We start from the raw sequence: 25279 nt of genomic DNA on the forward strand, positions 1-25279 counted from the left end.
TGCCTTTTTCATTCCGTTAAATGGTTTCTTCCTTGACTAGATGGAGCAAGCGGCGTCTCCGGGGAGCCGACGCATGGAGCAAAGCGCTTTGGGACAGGCAGAAAGCTCTGAACAATCCTGCAATCCATTTGTGGGAGATAGAATGTATAAAAAATGCCAAGTGTGTGCGTATGGGTGTACGCGTGTGTTCTTGGCTGTGTACACGTGCATGTTTTTGTGCTGCCGTCATCACTCCTCCGTTTCATGGCAGAGGGCCCACTGCAGAAATGTGCTTCTCCATACGAGACAAAAGTCATTCATATGCACTCAAGCTGTCCTACTTGGTGGCCGTCCACCATTTGGTTTGGACCAATGATGGCACCAGTTATGTGAACAGATCGTCAGCCTTGCGTGGGCCTACACAACAGCGTCAGTGTATCGTTACAAATTTTATGATCCATCAACATGACGTGTGAAGGTCAGAGTAGCCATGACCAACACAGCTGTCACATCTCTCTCCCTCGCAAACACTGCTGGCTCAATGCTCTACCAAAACACTCTGACTGAAACATGACCTACGCGAGCCCAAGAGTGGCCAGTGCTGAAAGAATAAATCCAAAAGAGGATGGTGGCGCGACTATACCTCATCACTGATGTAATATGTGGGTTTTTAAAGGGTTTGGGAGACATGACACAGCAAATCATCAATTGATACAGCTTCCAAACTAACCAGCTACCACATTATTAACCACTTGCACAAAATAATTAGATCTAGTACATGAACTGTATCAAATGAGAGTGTGAGAGGTCATTTGGTAATATCTAGGGATGGAACACAAACGATTTAAATCGGAAAATCGGTTTTGATGCTTTGAATCGAATTGTTCCCCTTTCAAATCTATCAAGATACGTATCAAATTCTGTTTTATTGGAGATATCTTTGTTGGAAATGCCACATTTACAGTAGCAGACTGATAAGTGAATTCATGTTGTGAAATGATGACAAGAAATGTATTGCATCGAACCCTCTCGGACACAGCTATACCACAGCAAAGTGAATCATAATCCCGCTGAATCGTATCGCACCCCATGTGTCCAGCATTTGCTCAAGTGCTGTCGCGTTGTACACCACTGCTACAATACACACTGCTATTTAATGCCCCTCTCTCAGTGTCAACCAAAACAACATTATCATCTTTGTAACGGCATTTGATGCAGTTCTTTCATTGGATATCAATATTATGGCTGGTCGATGGAGAGTGGATCTATCAAGTCAACACAGCCCTGTTCAAATGCCAGGTTTTTGAGACACTAAAAATAAGAAGAAAAGAAAAATGATTTCAGGTAACTGGTAGAACTCAATTCAAAAGCTGAAATCAGAAAATGCATTCAGAATCGACCGATCACATCCAAACTAATATCACATGCACATAACTAATCTTTAAAATGGACCTAATTGAACCAAATTGTTCGAGGCTTTTCCTGTTGCATGCTTTTGCTTGTGGCGTTGCCTGAAGGTTTTGCGCTAACACAGACTGTTTCCCAGAACTATTCTGAATTCCCTCCACCTTAACTGAGGTTCCATTTCCAGCTGAACACATCATTTTTGGACAGATTCTGTCAGACCATAACACTTTTTCCCACGTGTTTGGTTGATTTTGTTATGGTCTGAAGAAACCCAGGTTGAACATCCAGGATGTGAAAGGAAGCAAACATTCAAATATAAAATACAAACAACGAAAGTGTCAACCAATTTCATAGGCAAGATCCAATATAACAGTCAACCCACCCGTGATTTTACACGAGTGCTGGCGAGAGAACAAATGTGGATCCGCTTTCATTTCAGAATCTGTGTGTGTGTGTGTGTGTGTGTGCGCGCGTGCACGCTTCTATTAAATGGATCTACTGTCTCCTTGATCACGGGAGTCAATAAAGGGCCAGTCCTGTCAAACCCTCAGGGTTAAATGCGCATGCACATGTGTGACTGTTTGTGTGCGTCTGTGTGTGTGTGGATTCTGAAGTACTCTGACAGGTGAGTGATTGAGTGCTTTCATTTCACTCCAGCTACAAGACATTCGCTCATAAACACACATGACCTTGCCCACACTTGGTGGACGGAGGGAGGAAGAGAGCAAGAGTGAGAGCGCTGTTGTTTCCTAAAGGATGCTGCCGCTGCCTGCATGCTTAAATTAGCTCTAAATGTTTGGATTACACACGGGAGCTCTCGCAGAGGATTTAGCAACCGTCGCCTGGAGTTTGGGGGATGTGTCACTCTTTCCATCTGCGCTGTGTTGTGCTCAGAAAGTCAGAGAGCATGAAAAAAAAACCTTACATTTTTCAAGTGTGTTAAAATGAGCACATGTTCAATGTATCTAGAAGAGGAAAGTGAGATGCTGTGAAATGGTCTAAATTGTTGTGCAAGTAACAAAGACAATAGCGGGAGGACACATAAACCCCCATGTGTCCTCCTCACATTCCACTTTTTGAGAGTGCAGCCCTCGCTTCAGTTGGTGGGGGAGGATAGGATATGTGACCAGACGCAAAGACAGAGAGAAAGGAGGAGAAGGGGAATGAGGGAGGTCAGTGCCCCCAGTCTCAGATAAAGGCCTCTCCCTCCCTCCTTCCACCTCGGCTTTCCAAGCCCCTGCCAGGATCGAGACGCGTCTCACGTTACAGCTGTCTCTCAGTGTCATCGTTCGGGAGGAGAGAGCGCAAGCGAGGGACAGATAGAAAAGGGGGGGAAGCAGGACAATGCCACAAGCGAGTTGAGGGGGGTGGGCTTTTCTAGAAAAACAACGGCGGTCGCAGGTTCAGCTAGATGCGGAAACACTTGTGGTTTGGCTGCCTTGTGGTGTTGTGTGTGGGGGGTTTTTTTTTTATAATGTTAATGTTCTCCGCAATGTTAGGCTATCACAAACATTACATTTGATTTGACCTTGTCCAGTCACTTTTGCCGAAATAGGAACAGTCCTAATGACACCATATCCACAGGAGGGAAAAGAAAAAGGAGAAGTTAATTTTTACACTGGGGTTTCACTGAGAGCAGACTAATATAAAACAAATGGCACTCCACCACATAGATGGCAGTGACTGATGTACTCAGCTTATCACTACGTGTGACGGGGCTTCTGTGGATTAGACATAGTTGAGTCACTTCCCTAACCTGAGTCCCCCTTTTGTAACCTTAAAACGCTAAAAACAGCAGCTTGTCCCAGGTCCACTAATGACTAATCCAGTCACTGCAATAAGTTTAGCCTGCGTTGCTAACAAGGTAGGGCTGTGTAGGTCAGTGTTGAGTTAAGTGTGATTCAATCTGACATTTTATTTCTTTTATGGCTTATTTTGTAGATAAATAACACTTTCCTATTCATTTCCAATGTGAATGATGCTGCATGTGTACAGCTGATGATTGCACAAGTGCCGCTTACATAAAACATGCTTTGGTACAAACACACATCAAGCTTTGCATAGCTTCAAACTGTTTTCCTGTTTGTTTGTTTTTTTCCTCTACCCTTGTCATTTCTCATGGCATTGTGCGGGAGTTAAAATATTTAACATTCTGGCTCAGCTTCGAGCAGGCTTTGCCAGCACAGCTAAAATAAAAGCCTTTGTGGCAGCAGTGACCAGATTTTAAATGCTGAATATCAATAAATGGGGGGGCTGTCACATGAATTTGTGTGTGTGTGTGTGTGTGTGTGTATATGTATGTTCCATTCCTAAGCCCTGATGCCTGTATTCTCGCGGCGCTTGTGTATGTGTTCATGCATATTTGTCAGCACCCTCAAGGACCCACAAGCCTCCCCTGCCTGCAACAAGCTTCTCTATAGTATCATCATCTGACCCAGGAGGCACCCCAACAGAGAAACTCATATCATTCCCATTCACTCATCCAAAGCCCTCTTCTGATTTTTCCCATTTCTAGAATCCCTTTCCCCTTCAAAGCACAGCCAGTGTGGGTGTAGAGGGTGGCGGGGAATGGAGGGTTGTGTATTCTGTTGAAAAGTATAAATACAGCCCCCCCCCCCCGCTGCAGATGGAGAGAGTTGAGGTGTTGTAAACACAAAAAAATGGCAGGTTTGTCGACCTTGCTGGCATTTTACGAATCAAATTCCAATTTAAACAATATGAAGACTTGATGAACGTCTCGCCAAAGCAACTCTTATGCTTTTTTAACATGACATACAAGTTTCCCAATGTCGTTCTTTCTCCTGTCACTTTCTTTTTATAAAGGGCCTGTTAAATTGATGGTGATGGTGGTTCCTGTATGTTTTCACTTCCTCACTACTGTACATAACAAAGGAATCAGTTCCAATGAGGGAAAGAATGTCCCAGACCTTTGGAGACTTAATTTAAAAAATAAAATAAAAAATACCCCTGAATTTTACAATGCATCTCTTGAGGAGGAAGGGGAAGAAATTCAACTTATTTGCCGTGCTGGTGGAAAACAGGCATCGGAATGAGCCAGAGCGTGCACAAACAACCTTGACTTTCATCAAGGAAATTCTCACAGTGAATGATAAATAAAGACCCAGGGGGAGAAAAGAAGCAGCTTATCACCATTCCCTCCCAAATTTGGCCGTTCTGTCTTCTGTCTCCTGAAAGTCAGCACAGGGTGACCCATTTGTACGTTATGCCGTCTATTGTTTCATCATTAAGCCACCATGCGTAAACCGCACATTATACAAAGAAAACCAACATGAGGCTTGATCTGCTCAGTCTTAATGAGCTGTTCATTTGTTCACTTGTTTCTACAAAAGCAAACATGTCCCCTGGTCCACTGACGTATGAGGCTTTTTTAACTGCAGATGCATCACTTATTAAAGTGGCAGTAGCTATTCACATTAAAAGGTGGTTGTCACCTGGTGCTTTTTTTTTTGCGTTATTTGTGCAGCCTGATGCTTATCAGGACTTGCTAGGTTAGCTGGCTCATCTTAAAGTGAGCCACCTTTCCAACTAAAGGGCATTAACCTGTGAGGGCATGTAAATACGGATCAGCTGTATCAATAAATAAGCTGCCCACATGGGCCTGTAAAACAGCTTCCAAACAGAGAATCCCCAACTGGATTTCAAACAATAAAAGGCATTATCAATTAGATGCCCAGAGCTTTCATGCAAATGCATCTTCCTTTCAAAGGCCCATTAGCCCTTTTCGGATGAATGACTTTTTCTGAACATCTGTTAAAGTTCCCACTGCTTAGTATATTTCAATAATTGTCGTTTTCTGGGTGTGCACATTCATATGTAAAAGGTTGTTGAGAAATTATGACTTATACAAATGTATGTGCTCAACATGAGCACAACTCGGCATCCTCTCAAGATTCCACAGCTCTGTATCAGCACCCACATGAACTCGGCATCCTCTCAAGATTTCACAGCTCTTGTATCAGCACCCAATCATTGTCATCATCAATAGATTGTTTACGGCTCGAGTTAATCATTGACAAAATGGAATATCATGCCAGTAAAGGACGAGCGAGCGCTATCGAGCCGCACGGACGAGTGAGAGCTAGCGAGCCACACGGACAAGGGAGAGCTAGCGAGTCACACGGACTCCACCCTTCATTACCTGTCAAGGTAGGATCCATTTTGCTTCCTTTTTTTCCACAGGCATCGACGGCGGAGCTCCTCGCTGATCCCTTGCTTTGTTCACCAGACGATTTAAAAGCAAGTATGGCTTCTTCGCGCTCCACTTGCACTAATTGCATAAATCTCACTCAGAGGCTGACCCTGCTAGAGGGTCGTGTCCGTCAGCTAGAGCAGAATAATGTGGTAACCGTGGACATGGCGGACACCACAGTTAGCGCGGGTTGTAATCAGCCTGCTAGTACAGTTAGCAATAGCCCTATGCGGCCTGCTAATCGCAGTGAGCCTGCTAAGACGCATAGCAGTTCCACTCCACCTCGGCCTACTGGCTCCCGCACTTTTGTTATAGGTGAGTCCATCACTCATAACATCAAGCTTACAAACCCAGCCACAGTCATGTGTGTTCCTGGAGCCAGAGCGCCTGACATTGAAGCTAACCTTAGGGAGCTGGCACGCAACAGGTCTAGACTCCAGCGCAAGACTAACAACATTAGTTACCCGGACATAGTGGTACACGTCGGCTCCAATGACACCAGGATGAAACAATCAGAGATCAAACAGAGGACCATAGCTATGACTTGTGATCTCGCCAGAGAGATGAGTCAGCATCGAGTAATTTTCCCTGGCCCCTTGCCTGCGAGAGCAATGATGAGAGGTTTAGCAGATTATTCTCGCTTTGGTTATTTGAGCAAAACAGACAATTTGCATGCTCGCCCCGCTTCCTGGCAAACTCGTCAAGATCCGTTTACGATCTTAGGACCATCCATCGTAAATATTATTATAATATATATTGTAGTATGGGCGGCCCGGTAGTCCAGTGGTTAGCACGTCGGCTTCACAGTGCAGAGATACAGAGTTCAATTCCAGCTCCGGCCTCCCTGTGTGGAGTTTGCATGTCCTACCCGGGCCTGCGTGGGTTTTCTCCGGGTGCTCCGGTTTCCTCCCACATTCCAAAAACATGCATGGCAGGCTGATTGGACGCTCTAAATTGTCCCTAGGTGTGAGTGTGGGCGTGAATGGTTGTTCGTCTCTGTGTGCCCTGCGATTGGCTGGCAACTGATTCAGGGTGTCCCCGCCTACTGCCCGAAGACGGCTGGGATAGGCTCCAGCACCCCCCGCGACCCTAGTGAGGATCAAGCGGTTCGGAAAATGGATGGATGGATATTGTAGTATTATATGTGTGTTTACAATTTTAAAATAGTGTGTTGCTTATGAAAGAAATCCATGCATCAGAACATTACATTCATTTATTCATTTTCCAAATCACTTTATCCTCACTAGGGTCATGGTGGGTGCTGGAGCCTATCCCAGCTTACTTTGGGCAGTAGGCGGGGGACACCCTCAACCGGTTGCCAGGCAATCGCAGGGCACACAGAAACAACCAATCGCGCTCACACCTAGGGACAATTTGGAGTGTTCAACCAGCCTGCCATGCATGTTTTTGGAATGTGGGAGGAAACCGGAGGACGCGGAGAAAACCCACGCAGGCCCGGGGAGAACATGCAAACTCCACACAGGACGTTCCGGAGCTGGAATTGAACCCGGTACCTCTGCACTGTGAAGTTGACGTGCTAACCACTCGACTACCGGGCTGCCACATTAAATTTTATTTATATAATGAACACTTTTTGAATTCTTACCAGAAAAATTGAAATTGCTTTTTAAAAAAAGTTTCAACAAAAAAATTTCTACAGCTGAACTTCTGGCAAACCAAAAATCCTGTTGGCTTTCAGAGTGTGTAGCCTTGATCTGAAGAAATGAAAAGTATTTGCACAGTAACTGCCTGAATATTTATTTTACCTGGTTAATGGGACTTCTGCTTCTGAACCTCTGCGCGCAGTGTCTGCAAATCAGGGCTGTAGGATGTTACCTTCATCTTTACGCAGGACTGTAAGCTGCAGTCTATGAGGCGTGAGCGGTGTTTGTTTTTAACATTGTTCATGGTGGAGAATAGTTACCCTCATGCATCTGTGGAGCCAAAGATCGACACGACTCCAAATGCATATTTTGTAGGGTGCTTTGCCCAGATGTCGGTAAGTGTGATGCATATTTTGAGCAATGAAAAATAATACACTATATAAATTATATTATTTTAACATTTATCGATCACAAGAATCTTACAATTTACAACCACAAGCCAAACACAATTTTCTTATCAGGCCCTTAACAGCACAACACTAGTTCGTACAACTCACTGTTGTCACCATTACCTCTCTTTCCTTTTTAAGCTCTTATAGCAACACTGCCACCTAGTGTACAGTCAAGAGAAAATAACAGAAGTGACACACTTTCATGAGACAAATAACATACACTTCTATCCAGTGTTGTTTTCGTCAATGACGACGAAATTATTATTATTAACGCTCCTTTTTCTCATGACGATAACGAGAGGAGTACGAGCTAAACCTGGCTTTTTGATGACGAAAATAGGACGTCATACATGTGAGTTTTCGTTCTCTGGACAATATTGTTCGTGTGTCTGTTCGACATTCAAAATGCATGACATCTCTTCCTATTGTGCATATAATCTGTCAAAAAATATCAACAATACTGCAGCAACCTATCCTTGATTGGTCACGCCCACCACCTGGCCGGCACACAGGGCTAACGCACACACCAGCACAACACAACACATCTGCGGTCAATAGTCACATACACGGACATGCTTTCCATTGATGAACCATGGCAGCAGTGTCAACAAAAGGGGCTTGGTGGTCGGAAAAGGAAGCAAAGATATATGGACATACTTTCTGTACAACCCAGCAGAAATAACACAATGCATTGTAGATGGCGGTAACGGTAAATCTGGCCACAAACTAGGTGGAAAGAATACCACAAATCTCAAGTGGCATCTGAAGGCTTGCTAAGCTAGTATTTTTTCGCAGGTAAATCGCAATTAGTCATATTAACATATCATACTGTATACATTTGCTCGCATTCGATGTTACTCGACAATTTGCTTGTGATAAAATCCATTGGTAGATTAAAGTTTTCCACGTAATTCCTGGCGCAAATGGGCCAATTTAAGGCTTAAGATATTTTGGTTGAGCTAGCATCATGGCTAGCGTCAATTTATTAGCTTGTTATGTGTATAATCAAATATTAAAAGTTGATTAAGACACATGTAGAGATTATAAAATAAATAGGCTGTGGAGTATTTTCTGCAATTTAGTTGGATGATGGGATGAAATGTATTAATTACTTCTCTTGTATTACACAGGTGTCTCATGTTATTCTGAGCTGCAATGATGGAATCAGGGTGTAAAATTATCCACACTGTCAGCTCTTGAGGATGAAATAAACTTTACACCATTAAAATGCTGCTGAAATGTATTAATTACTTCTCTTGTATTACACAGGTGTCTCATGTTATTCTGAGCTGCAATGATGGAATCAGGGTGTAAAATTATCCACACTGTCAGCTCTTGAGGATGAAATAAACTTTACACCATTAAAATGCTGTTAAACTTACGATGCGTTTGAAATACATTGTAATTTTGGCCTTTGCTCAGAATGAAATCTCAGAAGGCTTCCATACAGGGTGCCATTTGGTTCATAAGTTATTACATTGTTTTTGATTCACCTGTAGACTTTTACAGCATGTTTTAATAGATCAGAAAGGCTTTGCTAGTGGGAGAAAACCTTGTATGTCTATTTTTGTTTGTTTGTTTGTTTTTTGATTGGGAGGAATGTCGGTGCCATTTGACTGTCATTGCTGGACAGCTCCGGGGCGCTTGTGTGTTTTTTGCGCCTGTAATGGGCAGCATTTTACACAGCCATGTGTAGGGCAGCATGTTCAGCGAAGAGATCGGTGCTGTTGGACGGTCTGCGGCTGGATGGATGCAAGGCTTGAGGAGCCGACGATGAGAAGAAAGGAGCGTCAGCGCAGAGCACCAATGTGGGTGTGGAACTGGAAGTCGCGGCTTGGAGTTGAAGTGGATTACGTGGGACAGAAGATGTGAGCCAATCTCTTTTCATCAATGGATGCTACTGCTTCGTGTTTATTTCAAAATTTAGCTTGTAGCAGACGTGCACATTCAGCATGACGTCTCTGATCCACTGGTGAAAGGACACTTTGATCCTCTCCTCTTTCATCTATAACTGCTTCAAGCAACTAAGTGTATGCAGGAAAAGTGATTAAGATTGCACGACTGTATCTTATGTGTTGTGTTGTTTTGTTATTTTGACTTCAAGATGGCGCCGCGAGAGTGGATGCCTTTCCAGCAGCTCCTATATTTTGTTCTTCTACTTCTTCCTTTCATATCTTTGCTGCTGTGAATTGGGAATTTCTCCATTGCGAGACTAAAAGGTTTTCTTATCTTATCTTATCCTTAACTAAAACTGACTAAACCTAGAATAATAGCTTTTTGAGTATTTGTCAACTAAAACTAGACGAAGATATTTTTGAGTTTTTGTTGACGAAAACTATCACGAATAAAAATAACTAAGATGTGACTAAAACTATGAAGCATTTATGCCCAAAAGACTAAGAAAGACTAAGATTAAATCTGAAATGGCTTCCAGAAAAAAAGACTGCTTCCATCAGACTTTTATAATTTATTTTCGCAGAGCTGCAACATAAGCATGAAAGAGCCGCATGCGGCTCTGGAACCGCAGGTTGCCGACCCCTGATCTAAAAGATGAAATACAACATTATTTCGTTACTGTTTTGCCATAACTTTAGACATCCATGATGTAAATGTACAGCTGAAATCCTCACTGATCATAGACTAATAACAAATGCCTTTGGTCTTTTCTGCTATGAGAATGTGAGCCTTCTTAGTAACTTGTTGATAGTCGCATCGTTTTAGTATTTAAATATAGCGTTGCAAAAAGCTAAAGAGTTTGCTTCACATATGCAGAGTTAATTTTGCGATGCAGGAAGTGTTTCACACAAGAGCTGACAACAGTAGAACAACTAACGCGTCTAACCGAGGTGCACTGACAGTTTGTGTGATATGGTGACATCACATATGATGACAGTTCAAAAACAATGTTGAGAAGACACCGCGACATCATGTTAAAGCAAAACAATCTGTGACAATATCTACACCAATACAGTCAACAGTACCGATATTCAAATTCATTTGTCAGATGAATTTCTTTTTAAGCACCGTCTGAGAACTGACTTTTGAAACACAAACCTATACGTTTGAATGTTTCACATTCGGTCAAATCCACTTTATATCAAATCATTTGAATGCCATCAGAGGAAACTCAAATCATCGCCGCAAATTTTCAGAAGAATTGTCTGAAACATCCAGGCAACATGCTATGGGCCTGGCCATCAACAGATGCATCGTTTAACATGCCTCATCAAAGTCAGTCAGTAGACGAGCCAATTTGATTTGGAGACAAAACGCTATTGATTAAACACACAGACTTAATAAATCTCTATATTCTCAAACATGCAAAGCTTGGGTCTCATTACTCCCATAAAATATTTGGTAATAAAGGATTAGAGTGCATACAGCTTTGTGTGCACATGGGATTGTATTCTCCAAAGCTGTCCAAGTTCTGTCAGATTCAGCACCCCAAGACACAGAGCTCGTGAACCTAATTTCACCTAATCAGCTTAGTCAATACCAACCATTTGCTGTGACTTTGGTAGACATGCAAATAGGGCTTAACAATGTCTATCCTTAATTCCTCAACGTTCATGTTGAGCAGAGTTGCTCCTTTATAGCTTCAAAAACAACAGTTGCAATATAAGAGAATGACAAAGACTGAGTATTAAACTGATTTGAGTGTGTTTGAGGTAGTAGCACTGTATGCTTTCTTTTCAAAGCAACAAAGTAAACAACGGCTGACAGATTTGTTTTTTACATTTTGGTTCTTGCCTCCTCTCAAAAATATGGAAAAGTGCAAAATGTTAGTTCAGTGGTACCCCATCTTAAGAGTTTTTCACGTTACGAGCTGTCGTTGCGTCAATGTTTTGCTTTGCGAGCCATATTTGCATTACCAGCAAGTAGCTGCTCAAGAAGTGGTGCAAATAAGATGTCATCAATGTGCTTTCAGCTCTTTATTGAACTGGTCAATCAGTCAAAACACACAAATACAAAATGGAGGAAAATAAATCCCAAGAAGCGTGGCAAACAGCGCAACAGAGTTGTAATCAGAGCTGATGATGTCACTTGCTCTGTCAGTATTTTTACCCTACAGAAAGCTCTATATTTTTGATGATCTTATACTGTACATGAATTGCGTAGCACTGCCACACAGTCTTGAATGGCGCACTTTGCGATAGGCGCTGACCATCTTTCGCCCACAGGCAAATATTACCATCAACAACATTTACAGTACATACACAGAGATCCCGCTTTCTGCGCTGAATTGCTGTATATGTCGACATTGCCCGACTGCAAACTGAGGAGATCTTTGAAGAGGCCTCATTCATTTGCTCCTTTGAGATGTCTCACTCATACTGAACCATTACTCTTGATTATGTCATTCTAAAACCAATTTACAAGTAGAATTTGCAATTTTTATGGCAAATACAATGATAGTATCCAAAATGGTGGCCACTTTGACATATCGCACTGAAAAGGGTACTCTGCTCATGGCAGCGTCAGCAGCAGAAAAAAAATAAGTCTTAATTTTCACTTTCACTTTTGATGTCAAAATGTTTTTGTGGCTGCCATATTTTCTTTTCTGTATCAAACTGGTTAAATGGCTCTTTTGGGTTGCCAACACCTACCCCATACTGATTTGATATTGTAAAGTGTCCCTTCTCATTTGCCAGACTGTACATGTGTGCCAATCAAAAAAGGCTCCTCATTCGGCTCTCATTATTTGTAAATATGGACAAATTTTACAAACATGTATGCCATTACACAATGCCACAAAAACTTTGCAGATTCACTTTTTTTTAAATGCATTGAACTCTTCCCCCAACATTGACGTTTTATGACATAAATCTGCACACCTAATATTTTCAGTAAAACTGTTGCAGATTAGACTGGCCATCAATCAAAGAAAATCACACAATGGTTTCTATTTTTAAGGTCTTAGTAAACTCAAGGCTAGTATTGAACACAAAAAATAGCTACTATGATCAAATACAAGCTTCATTTACAATATATATTTTTAGAGCTCCATGCCTCAAGTGGGGGGGCAAAAGCATCTTGGTGGGCTGGTACGGCTCCCATATGGCCCGCCCATAGCGACAAGTGTGCTTAAATGTACACGTCAACACATGTATACGACAGTGTATGTGACTGTCATCTTTCTTGCCCTTTATAAAATCCGCTCCTTCACATCCTCCTCTACAATATTCTAATATATTTATTTACAATACTGTGCTATTTTTATTTATTTAAAACATGTAACAATTTTTTTGGGAGGGGGGCGGCGGAAACAGATTGATGACATCAGTTTATTTAATTGGGGAAATTGGTCATGGCACTTTAGTCAAGATACCACTGTACATGACTAAGTTCTATGTTCATGCAGCACATTGTGAACAAACATAGAGCGTCATTTGAGAATTTTTAAAAGCTGAGATACATTGCCCTGCTTCAATCCGGTGATACCACTAATGGCTCCTAAGCAGCTCCATGAAATCAAGCAGCTGTCATGTCGATGCATCAGCGGCGTGAAGAGGGAACACCATCCCCATAAGGACAGGGGGGTCTCTGTGCCTTCATGTTTGGCTAAACATCTGCTTCTCGGCACTATGTCTTTGCAGCAATAAATGGCCAAACAAAAGAGGTGGGAGGTGAAATGATCACATTTTCCATTTCAAAGCATTTGCTTGTTTGGTTTGGGTTTTCCTTTCCTGTCCCCTTTGGACATTGATCTTAAGTTTGGCTCCACTGACTCAATGTGTGCAACAACATGGAACAGCTGAAAATAAAGAGATAGAAGTGTGTTTTTTGGACCTGTGAGCTCCCCAAGTTTAGCTCCAGACTAAAAAAAGTGTTCAACAATTACTACAATAGGAGATAAGAGGATGCTATGATGATTAATGGAGTCTCTTTTTAGAATCTGAAGCATAGCTCAACATGGATTACAACAGACAAGATACACTCTTTCCCCAATCAATGTACTTTTATGTTAACAAGCTTATATTAATTAGAAGACAGTTCATTTCAGATTAATTCGTGCTATTTGGACAGAATTGACACTGACAATTCTACCCTTAATAAGATTCATAGTAATTAACATCCTTCCTTGTTTCCCTTCCTCCCCCTCTTTCAAGTCCCAGTTTGCTTCGTTCAAAGATCAACAAAGCACTACGTACTGTGGTTCAACTTGAATTCACATTTTCACAAACCATAAATAATACACACACTTGTGTGTGAAGGGGCAGTTGATCCCTGGTTTCAACTATTTTATATCCACCTGCTTATCGAAAATGACGAGCTATGTCGCCTTCCAGAAGCACCGACGTCTTGTCCACTCACGGCTAACTCAACCGCTCATTACATTTGCTTCCATAAACGTCAAAGACAAACTCCTCAATATACCCCCGTGTGCTCCCCCGTCACCGACACCCGTTTTGTGATCTTTTTTAGGTCGAAAACTTTGTTTCTAAAACTTGGGAACACAACGTGGATGTATGAAGGCGAGCGGTGTTGTTTGTGGGGTGTGGGGGGGGGGAATTACATTGAAGATAGCCAAGATGGCGAGGAGCTTGTTGTTTTGGCAGTGGGGGCAGAGAAACGGACGATATTGTGAATATACGCACACACACAAATGGAATACATCTTTCAGTTTCTCCGGTTGAGGAAGCGACCTAAACCCCACAAGGTTGTCTCGATGACCAGCCAAACAACGGAACCGGGGGCATCACGAACATGGTGGTGTGGTGAAGGGGTGAAAAGCACATATTGTGGGACTAAATCGAAACCAACCTTGGGGAATATGTTTCATTTGGGGATAATTTGTTGGGTCCTCGTTAAAGTGGATCGCGCTGCACCTTTTAAACAGCATTACAACATAGCAACAAAGCGATAAGCGTACGTTGACTAAAAGCCAAAAGCACCAGCAAGGCACCGTCAAGTTGAATATTTTCATAAATAGACACGTTAGGACCAAAAAGAAACCAAATTAGTTGAGTGGGGCTATGCATGAGAAACGAAGCAAGCAAGGCAACACAAAAGACGATCTGTCCCACTATCAGATCGCCGTGAAAAGACGGGAGTGCATAAGAACAATCGGTTTATGCATATAAACGCAACAAAACTCAGATTTTAACTTATTTGCTGCTTTCGAGTTTTGTAAACCACAAAAAATAAATCTACAAAGCGGCGATTTCAGTAGCATGTGATGAGAGCGTAAACACGGCGTCCGTCAGCCACAGTAAAATAAAACAAAAACACTTACCTTGTTTTACTTTGCACTTTACTTATTTCCAACGTGGATCGAAAGGGTAAACTAACACTCCGGTTTGCTCGTGTGTTTTGCTTCTTTTTCCACCTCTCTGGGTCGCTTTTGGTTATGAAAGAGGTCGATGACGAATGATAAAGAAGGGGAATTGGGCAGTAATTGAGTCTCGCTGTATGTGTGTGTGTGTATGTGTGTGATAGCAGATTGAAGGAGAGTCTCTTCTCAAGGTTTATTCAGGCTCCACTTCAAGGAACCGATCTGACGTCGTCGGCTCTCTACTGCCACACAAAGAGAGAAAAAAAAGTTCTTATTTGTGCAGTAGCCCCTTGGCAACCAACAAGAATGCAGTCGTTGACCGTTATTACTTTGAATTGCGAGATGATGACATGAAAGACGTCCAATGCACGTAACGGACCCCTAAAAAAAGACAACGCGTCTCACTTTATGACGATGGCCTCCCTCAAATGAAGACGTTGAAAGACACATTTGTCAGATTGGAATTCGCGCATTTTGACCATTCTCAGCCAAGTCTTAATTTTTCTATTTAGCATTCTTTTATTTTTACATTGATTTATTAATTGTGTCAATTTTAATGCTATAAATGATATCGTAAGCTTTCAAGCACGCAGTCCGATTGATTAATATCATATGCAAGCAGTGATTTGAAACACAAAGTGAGACTATACATAATGCCCAATTGCAGTGAACTGTCTCCCAAAATGTTTTTTTCGTTCATGCAGTCAATTTTTGAAGTATGAAATCCATGTTCCATTAAAAAAGTGTGTCGCCTTTACAATCTATCTACATTCAGCTCTACCCTGTGAAAAAGCCTGATTTTTAAAAAGACAACATTGTCAGAATGTGCCGCGTGATTAAGTTTATACAGTAATTCATGCATTTTGACTTGTACTACTGACCAGTCAAATCCTACTCTTCCCAGTTAGCTTTTATTGTTAAAACTCAGACCCAATGGAATCATTGATTGGGTCCATTTGAATGCTGAAAAACGTTACTCTATTGTCAAGTTTTCCAAGCATACGTTTTAATGCACACTGTCTTTTCATTAAACGTGGAATACAGAGTAATTTCACATATTCTGGGGCTCTGCATTCAATTGTTCACCTGTTCCATTTTTTGGGGGCGGGGGGGGCGGAGTATTTAAAACCTTTTTTCTTGTTCATGGAAGAACATGCATAGTTCCATTATTTGTTTAGGATCATAGTTTGTGGTTTATTTATGGTTTGAAATATTAATACAGGCAAATCTAATAACTTTTATGGTTGCAGCAATTGTTAGCGAAATTCCACTATTTGTGGTCGGGGTCAGTACCTAGCCCCTGTAATTAGCAATGGCTCACAGTATACTTTTAAGTGCATTGAACTGCCTCCTGCCTGCTGAAAAAAAATGTGAAAAAATACTGTAACAAATCAGGACAATGGTACCTGTTCTTACTGAGTTACTATCGCTGGGTCAATTTTTTTTTTTCTCGCTTTGGGTTGTGAGCGGATTACGAGTGAGCTTCATATACACCGCCGCTTGTGTGAGGTGGAAGAAAAGTTAGCGATGCACTTTCAGCCCTTTATGGAAAGGAAGAAAGTCAAACACACGATACAAAATGAAAACATTCACATGGATCTTAGATCGGTCACTAACACGGAACTACCCTCAAAATTATTTGTTTAACGATGCAGTCATTTTCTGAAGAATGAAATCCAAATTTTGTGTGCATAGTTAATGTGTTTTGGCCATTTATTTTGAAGAAAATTAGCCAGATTCAATTTTTCCTTTTTAGTTTTGATTAATGTTAAATCAAAATCAATTTTAATGCTGAAAAAATTACATTGTATTTTTACTTAGGCATGCCACATGTCACAAAAAATGCTCTAATCATGAAAATTGGGATTCTGCATCGTGCATTTTAGTTTATTGAAACTGTTTGTTTCATGCATGCAGTCTTTCAAGATGAAAAGTATAAGCATTATTAGGTGCATCTTCCTCACAATCTATCTACGTGCAGCCATTTCACCATGCTGAAAAGTATGAGATTATATTTTGTTAGGGCTACAACTCCCAATTATTGTAATAATCATGTAATTGATTGACTATTATGTTAGGTAATTGTAAAATCGGATCAAAAAGGTTTTCATTGACATCACTTCATTCAAAAATAGCACATTATTTCAAATTGACTGTGGAAAAAAATGCACAAACATCAATTTAATAATGATTCTGTTACTGGCTCGGTCCGTAACATGTCAGTAAATAGGCAAAAATATTTTATTTTGATTCAACGCAAAGATCGTCAGTCTGCGCTCTCATAGATGCCAGCAGAAATTGGAGAATAATAATTTGTTGGGAAGCTGAAATTCGGAGTTTTCAGACTATTTTGAATTCAAAAAGGTTTCTAAATGACTAAGCAATCATCAAAAATAACTTTCATTAAATTTGATAATCTATTTGTTGCACCTCTAATATTTTCAAGTGCAGTTACTACGTTAGCATCTTTTACCAAAGCTCTTTTTTTTCCCTGCGTACAGACCGTCGTTTTGTTGCGATGTGGGGGTCGGGGTGGGGGGGGGGGCGCAAAATGTGCACTCAGTCTCACTAACTGACCAAATGATGAGCTTTCAAGGGGTGATACTTGATCAAACAAATACAAATCAGTTGCACACGGGCTCAACATAAGAAGGCATTTGTCAGAACAAAACAAAAAAAAAAAAAAAACCCCACAAACAGGACAGATCTTCCTCTGGGTAGGATCAATACATTGCCTGGCGAAGACAGCCATCTGTGCCTAATTGTATTCTTTACCTCCTCTTCTGAACACACAATAAGCAACAGGCTGAGCACAGGCCCTCTGACCCAGACTGGGTTTCCAGACGGGGGAAGATTATTTCATTCAACTGGAAAACAACAAGGGGGTGGGGCAATGGTTTTTTTTGTTGGTTTTTTCTTTTTGCTATCGGAGTGGGCAACTGCTCCAAAATGCCCCACCCTGATGAGGACGGGACAAACAACTGGTGCATCGCCTCATGTCACATCATTGCTGGGGCTGCATCTATTTTTATTACACACGATGAACAAACAGCTCACACTTATTTCGTGGACACCCTATAAATCAACTCTAATTATTGTTAGGAGCCACATGGAGTGTTGGTTTACAGGCACATTCATGTTAACGCTTCATAAACATTGAAAATGACCATTAATGTTTGATGCTTTTTCTCCTCTGTGCCAATGTCGCCATATGTGGCCTCTTTTAAACTTTTAGGGTACGAATGTCTGGGAAATATTTTTTATGTTTAACTTAATCAGAATCATCTTTACTGGCCAAGTATGTTCAAAACGCACGTTTCCTCAACTAGTTGGGGCAACTGTAATGCTTTCACTTATACCGTCACATAATACAGTGGTACCTTGACTTACAAGATGAAGTGTGTACGTTTAGGACGTGGACACGATGTACAAAGTACGTAGTGAAGGTGTGCAATAATGCAGCAATGCTTGATAAAAAAAATTTTTAAAAATTGTAAAAATGATGACGTGTGACAGTGTCGCTTCAGAATTACAATTCTTTGACACAGTGTGGTTTGCAAAATCATCCCTGCCCAAGTACAGTACAGTTCAGTTGTATTTACCTTGTACAGTCCTGTATTTGTACGTCATCTTTTACAACAGTTTGTTTTTCGAAATGTACTGAGACAATTATTCATTCTATTTTTAGTGCAATACATTTTTAATTGAGGGCAGTATGGTGAACAACTGGTTAGCACATCTGCCTCACAGTGCAGAGGTGCAGGGTTCGATTCCAGGTCCTGGTCTTCCTGTGTAGTTTATATGTTCTCCCCATGCTTGTGTGGGTTTGTCTGGGTTCTCAGATTTCTTCCCACATTTCAATGACATGCACCGTAGGTAAATTGAACGGTCTAAATTGTCCCTAGGTGTGATTGTGAGTACAAATGGTTGTTTGTCTTTATGTGCCCTGCGATTGGGTGGCACCCAGTTCAGGGTGTACCCCGCCTACCACCAAAAGACAGCTGAGACAGGCTCCAGCACACCGCGACCCTCATTCGGATCAGCAGATTAGAAAATGGATGGATGGATTGATGGGCATTTTAATTGAATCATGAAGGTGTTTTTTTCTTCTATAAATACAGCGTTTATGTGCACACTGTGATAATGTTACAGTTATATTACATGTACTTTTTAGGAATAAAACCTCTGGCCTGTTGATTGTGGTACACTACAAATTGGCCAGTGTTAATAGTTTGGGTTAAAAACAGAATGTCAATGTTGCATTAATACCACTCAGTAATAAAATAGCCCGTATAGTCTAGTCTCTGTACTGGACTGTGGCCCACTCTTTTTTCGGGGGTGGAGCATCAGCCTACCCCCGACTCCATCGATTATCTTCCAAAGGGTAATATAACTAGGGTTATATGATTAGGAATTTTGATATTATGTGACCAGGTCGGAGCTGTGATCATCGTTACTGCCTCAGATGCGGTGGAAACGTTTGCGACTTCAGCCACTCAGAGTCCAGCTTTTCCTTCTACTATGGTTTGCAAGTTGAAGTAAACAGAATCCGTCAATAATTGAAGGAAAAAGCAGTAAACAGAAGGTAAAAGGAATGAAGAAGGTATCTCCAGAGCGTCGTTGGAGGAGGAAGCCGTTGTGCAAGATATGTCCTCAAAAACAAGGCAATACACCAAACCCATTGAATCATTTGAACAAGGAGAATGCAAGTGATGAAATGAAAAGCCTGCGGGCAGAGTTGCATAACCTGGCCACGTAAACATTAGCAGTTTAGCCGCTAAAAACTTAGCCGGCAGGTCGCAATGATGCTATGTACTGTATGTAGTATCATAGTTGTTGCTGGTTTGCAGAAAGCACGTACCGGGGACTACTGGTCTCGAATATAAGACTGGGCGGCATGGCTTAATGGTCGTTTCCCAACCCGGAGGTTGGTGGTTCGAACTCCAACCATTGCAAGCATGTCAAAGTGTCTTTGAGCAAGATACTGAAAACCCCAAGTTGCCAGTAGGTGAATGAGGTAACAGTGTGAAGCGCTTTGAGTACTTTGATACTTGGGGTGTGACCTGGATTCAACCTTGATTGGTGTCTATTTGAAATTGAAACCATGCCCTTACATAATGATTGAAGTGGACTGGTTAGAGTCGAGACAATTTTCTTGAGCATCATTTTCCTCCTCACTTGCACGATGACTTTAAACTTCCCAAAGGTAGGCATAAGTTTCACAAGATGGTATTTGATGGGGAAAAAAAATGCCCCATAACTCAGTTTCCACTTAAGTTTTCTATTTCATATTTATTGTTCATTGTTTAAAACGGATTGGCCAAGAGTATATTTTGTGTGAAGTCACATGATTGCATTGGGTGCACGGCCAATCGGGTTCATTAACACGGTATTTGACGCTCTGGTTGAAGCAGGTGTAAGCAGCTACAGCGATGAGCTGCACAGAAACTTTTTTGGACTGTGAGTAACACAACAGACTCCATTCAGTTTAATGAACATTATTTCTCACCTGTTTGACGAACAATAAACCTATTCTCCTAAATGTAACATGTAAATAAGATGATAGCCAAGTGTCCTTGAAGAAATTTGATTGCATTGAGGTGTTTCCGTGAAAAGTTAAAAGTTTAAAAGTTAATGTCTGCATTATCTATGTGCATGGAATAGCCAAACTCCTCCCCAATGTAGACGACAAGATCTTATGTGAATAATGAGTTGGGGGGGAAAAAAAGAAAAAAAACCCTCCTTTGTAGGCCTACAGCACGGGTGTCAAACACAAGGCCCAGATCTGACCCGCCACATCATTTTATGTGGCCCGTGAAAGCAAATCAAGTATGTCGAGTTTCATGATGCTTGCTAAAATCTGTATCAAAATGTCTAATTTGCATATGTAATAAATAACAGAGACATTGCAAGCATTTTCTTGTAACCAAACTTCTCATTACGGTAACTTAGACCATAGTTGAGTAGACCATTATTCTGGTCTTCTTCTATATGGTTTCATAGTCCTAATGGCTCTCCAAGGTAAATAGTAACTACAATGTGGTCTGCAACAAAATGAATTTGACATCCTTGGCCTACAGGAAATGGACTTCAGTATTGTATTGTGGAATTGTTTTGTATCCGTTTTCTTCTGTCTGTTTTGCTGCCCTGTAATTTTGAAGGTGACCCAAAGAATCTGCAAGACCATCAACATCTGAACCGCCATCAGGTGATGAATGCATGTCCAATGATGAAACGCTTGGCCATCCAGTCAGTTATCAAAGTGTCAAAATGAAAGCAACATTCACGCACAGAAAGATTCTACATTTTCCAGATCAGATGAAAGGGTCATGTCAAATACTGTATGGAATGTCTAGTGTTGCCATTACCTCTTGGGTGAAAAACTACAGAGATGAATGCCAGAAAGGAATTTTTATATGTGTTGGTATTGAAAATTAATTCCCTATTTTCAAGAAAATCGCTAAATTGTCTTCCGACCACAAATAATATTGTGGGTGTGGGTGGTGATTATCTGAATGCATTTAATAAGTGTGAAGGATTTCTTCACTGTTGTTGGTGTGGCTGACCAGATCTTATTATGGGCACAATCTTTGGCAGTTTTCATGTAAAAATCATGAAAGAACATACATTCTGATCTACTGCTGTTCTGCATGAGCTGTCTGAAATGGATTCAATAAAAGAAAAGTGTTCTGAATTGAAATGCTGTAATGCTTTTTATTTAGGGTTGTGTGGCACCCCCCCCCCCTGCCCACCCCACACTGTATAGTGTTGGCATGAGCGCTCATTAGTCTTATCTAAACACTCAACAGTGTCATTATTACTGCACTGTCAACACTACATTTTGTTGCTGTAATACACTATCCGGGTGTTGAACATTTAACACTTTCTTTAATGTTACTTGAGTGTGGATGCATATAAACACTGTGCTGGTGTTAAAATTAACACCGAAAGGTGTTGATTTAACACCTGATGTGCAGTGTACTGCATTGCAAAGTATTTTCTGAAGTGGTCCATGGTGTAAAAGTATGAGAACCACTAGCTGAAGAAGTTAATAGCAATCTTGGTGTGCATTGTTCCATAGCATTGACCAGAGGAAAGGAGCTGGGAGATATGGCGTCCAGAGTGGGCTGAGTCCAACAGAATTTCGGCCACTCTTCGTACATGCAGCATGCAAATCCTCAAGAGTAGGTTGACAACTTACAGATCATACATCTGAGAAGGTAGGAGGTCAGTGGTCATTCCCTAACTTGGAGCAAAAACATTTTAAAAAAGCATTTTATGAGTCATTCTAGAATTTGAGGACAATTAAATAAATATGCTTTACAATAGAAGAGGAGACCTACCTGGGGTCAACCCATTGTCCGAGGAACTAGCTTGATGATATCATTCCTGTAGAGTCATGCAGCTCACTTTTTTTCTCCTCCTCTTCATGGTTAAAACGTGTTTAGTAAGACAGGTGCAACAACTTCACAGAATTCCCACAATTTGAACTATGATTCTGGTCACCCAAAATGTTTTAACAATGACATGGTAGACATATCAATAAAATACCCAAAAGCTGATTCCAAAAGTGTTTTCTCTCTTATATTTAATATGTAAATTTTTAATCAAGAGGAAGGAAAAAGCAAGAGATGCCATTTTAGGGGGCACCGAAGATTGTTTTGTTATTTTATATCACATTTACAAATTACCTTTACTGAACCTGCACCTACACCTTTGTCTCAGGACAACAAATTTACATAAGAACTGCATGTATCTGCATTTTCTGCATGAATGATTTGAACTGAGTGTCCTCTGATTGTAGAATGACCCTGATACGCATGTTCTCCATCTTCCGCGGTCATTGATTTCTCTCTCTCTCTCTGCTCCTTTTTCCATTACCTGTTGAGATGGGGCGGAGCTGTAGTTCTTCCATCAAAATCCTCCCCATCTGCCTATGTAGCCTCTGGCCCCCCTGCTGTATTTCTCCATCGACTCTCGTCGCAGTGCTGACAGGCCATGAGGAATGACAGTGTTTGTCATACAGTAGCAGCAAGAAGCAAGGATTTTTTAATTGCACTGGAGAATCTTCATTATGACGAGTGCGTGGGGGCGGGCAGCATGAGGAGTGTGTGTGTGTGTGTGTGTGTGTGTGTATGTGTGTTTTTTTTTTTAATGGCGGGGTGGGGGGGTGCACTCTGAGCATCGTCATTAGGAGAAGGCACTAGCCGCAAAGAAGGGTGGGCCCTCTTTGCATGCACACTGAGAATGGCTGCTGTACCTCAGTCATTTGTAACATAATAAGTGCCAGCACAATGACTGCAATGCGAGAAAGAGCACCACAGGGGATGGAGAAGGGGGGATGGGAGACCGCATGTCTATCGAAAAGAGTTTTGGTGTGTGTGCGCGTGTGTGTGTGTGCGTGTGTGTGTGTGTGTGTGTGTGCGCGTGTGTGTGTGTGTGTGTGTGTAGATTAGAAAGTATAATGAGCTCTAAAGAAACAAGAAAAAAAAATTCTCGTGAGACTGATGGAAAACAAATTAATCTGGCGATTCGGATTTAATTATTATTTTTCTATTAGTCCACCCTGCAAAGAAAGGGACAGCCATCAGAAGCGAGGAGCTGTGCTTGCATTTATTGATTTTCGCAGACACTTTCAGGGAATACAGATGAATCTGCCCTCCTCCCCGCACAATCCTCAATGTAGGATGACGCCATTAACACAACAAGCTTCCAGCAACTCGGAATGCTTAATTTGAACAACATAAATTACGCTGAAAATAGTGCTCAAACAAGAAAAGTGGACCACGGAAAGCATCCTTTTATACAGCTGAATTACACCTTGCTTACATTTGGCACTCCAGTACATAATAACAATTAAGCACCCAATAAATTCAATGAAGACAATGTTCTGCTGTGTTAAGCATTGTTGTAGCGCTAACATCTTACACTCGTACTGTAACTTAATTTTATCTTGTGCTTTGTATTAATACAAGAACCTTGCAAGTGAATTTTAATTAATCTCCCCACATCAGGTTCTTTCTTTGCAGCATCCTTTCAATACATCACCAGCGTTGAGCACAATGTAACAGAACACAATACTGCATAATGCTTTGCAAAGTCAATGATTTGAGCTGCTGACGTGATTAAAGCACCGGAGACCAATTTGCTACTGGTGTATGTAATATTGCTTTGCCTCAAGTAACACACTCACTCTCACTGACATGAAATTCTGTGATTATGCTACATGAACACTCTTATTGATTAGAGTGCAACCATCCGTCACTGAGGAAGGTTTGCAATTGATGTAATGGCTTTGAGTGTTCAGAGCCAATTGCAGATCTTCCTTAAGCTTCTCCTAAAATGGCGTATTGAAATCAACGTGACAGTGAAAAAGTGCCCTTCATTCTTTCCCTTTAACCCCAGGGACAAGGGAGGCAACGCATTGATATATGCGACACACTTTTGTGCAGCAGCTGCTCTAAAGTTACCCGGCCCCTCAGTGACGGCATGCAGCCACATTGTTCATTTCGCTCAGTGTATTCCAATTACATCAGATGTAAACAGTGGTGGCAATTAAAGTCTGAGTAGATTTTCCAGGTATCCTCAGGTAGACATTTTAATTTTGCTCTCAACATTTGGGCGGGGTACACACAACCGTTTGAGCTCACAGTCACACCTACGGACAATTTAGAGCGTTCCATTAACCTGCCATGCATGTTTTTGGGATGTGGGAGGAAATTGCAGTACCTGGAAAAACCCATGCAGGCACAAGAGGAACATGCAAACTCGACACAGCAAAGCTGGAATCGAACCCTGCGCGTCTGACATATATATACTGTATATATATATGTGTGTGTGTGTGTGTATACATATCTATACACACACACACACACACTATTTTATATCTAAATGTGGTTTTCATCTCATTATATTTACAAAGTTGAAAGCTCATCTGGATTTATTTTTGCGGCTATCCATCCCATCAAAGTTGATGGACTTCACTACGATACCTCTGACGGCCACTGCATGTTTTCAATCTCAACCAGACTGTATAATCGACAGTAACAATTAATTTTTACTTTTGTCGAAGTGTTTTTATTTAACACATCAATTAAATGTTTTTCCTGCCAGGTTGACTAATAAACCCGACATAGTCGAAAGGAGAGCACTTTCGACAGTGTTTATCGTGGCGAATGTAACTGTGCAGAGCCCCTGCGCATGATGTAATACACAGAAGGGAGAAATCATCATAATAGCAGAGTAGTGGAGTGACTCATTTGTTGATGAGGTGTATTCACAGTGTCATTCGGTGATGAGATGCGTGCACATGGTGTCAGTGTGTGACCGATAGAGAGGGAGGGAGAAAGAC

General features: G+C 41.3%; 1 protein-coding gene and 1 pseudogene across 7 annotated transcripts in view; one reads left to right on the forward strand and one right to left on the reverse strand.

Annotated features, from left to right (window-relative positions):
- Window positions 1-15111, reverse strand: part of baz2ba (bromodomain adjacent to zinc finger domain, 2Ba) — a 103274-nt gene extending 88163 nt beyond the window's left edge. For 6 of the 7 annotated variants that reach the window (XM_086106678.1, XM_086106674.1, XM_086106677.1 and 3 more), the window contains exon 1: window positions 14890-14996. The gene's annotated coding sequence lies outside the window, so the exon portion shown is untranslated. Of the gene's footprint in view, window positions 1-14889 lie in introns of all 7 variants that reach the window. The other variant, XM_086106676.1, reaches the window with a different exon arrangement.
- The window catches only part of LOC147207441 (uncharacterized), a 34361-nt pseudogene continuing 14447 nt past the window's right edge, over window positions 5366-25279 (forward strand).

Source organism: Hippocampus guttulatus, chromosome 3 (genome assembly GCF_054856545.1).
Source record: "Hippocampus guttulatus isolate MCC_2025c chromosome 3, RoL_Hgut_1.0, whole genome shotgun sequence".
Taxonomy (NCBI): domain Eukaryota; kingdom Metazoa; phylum Chordata; class Actinopteri; order Syngnathiformes; family Syngnathidae; genus Hippocampus; species Hippocampus guttulatus.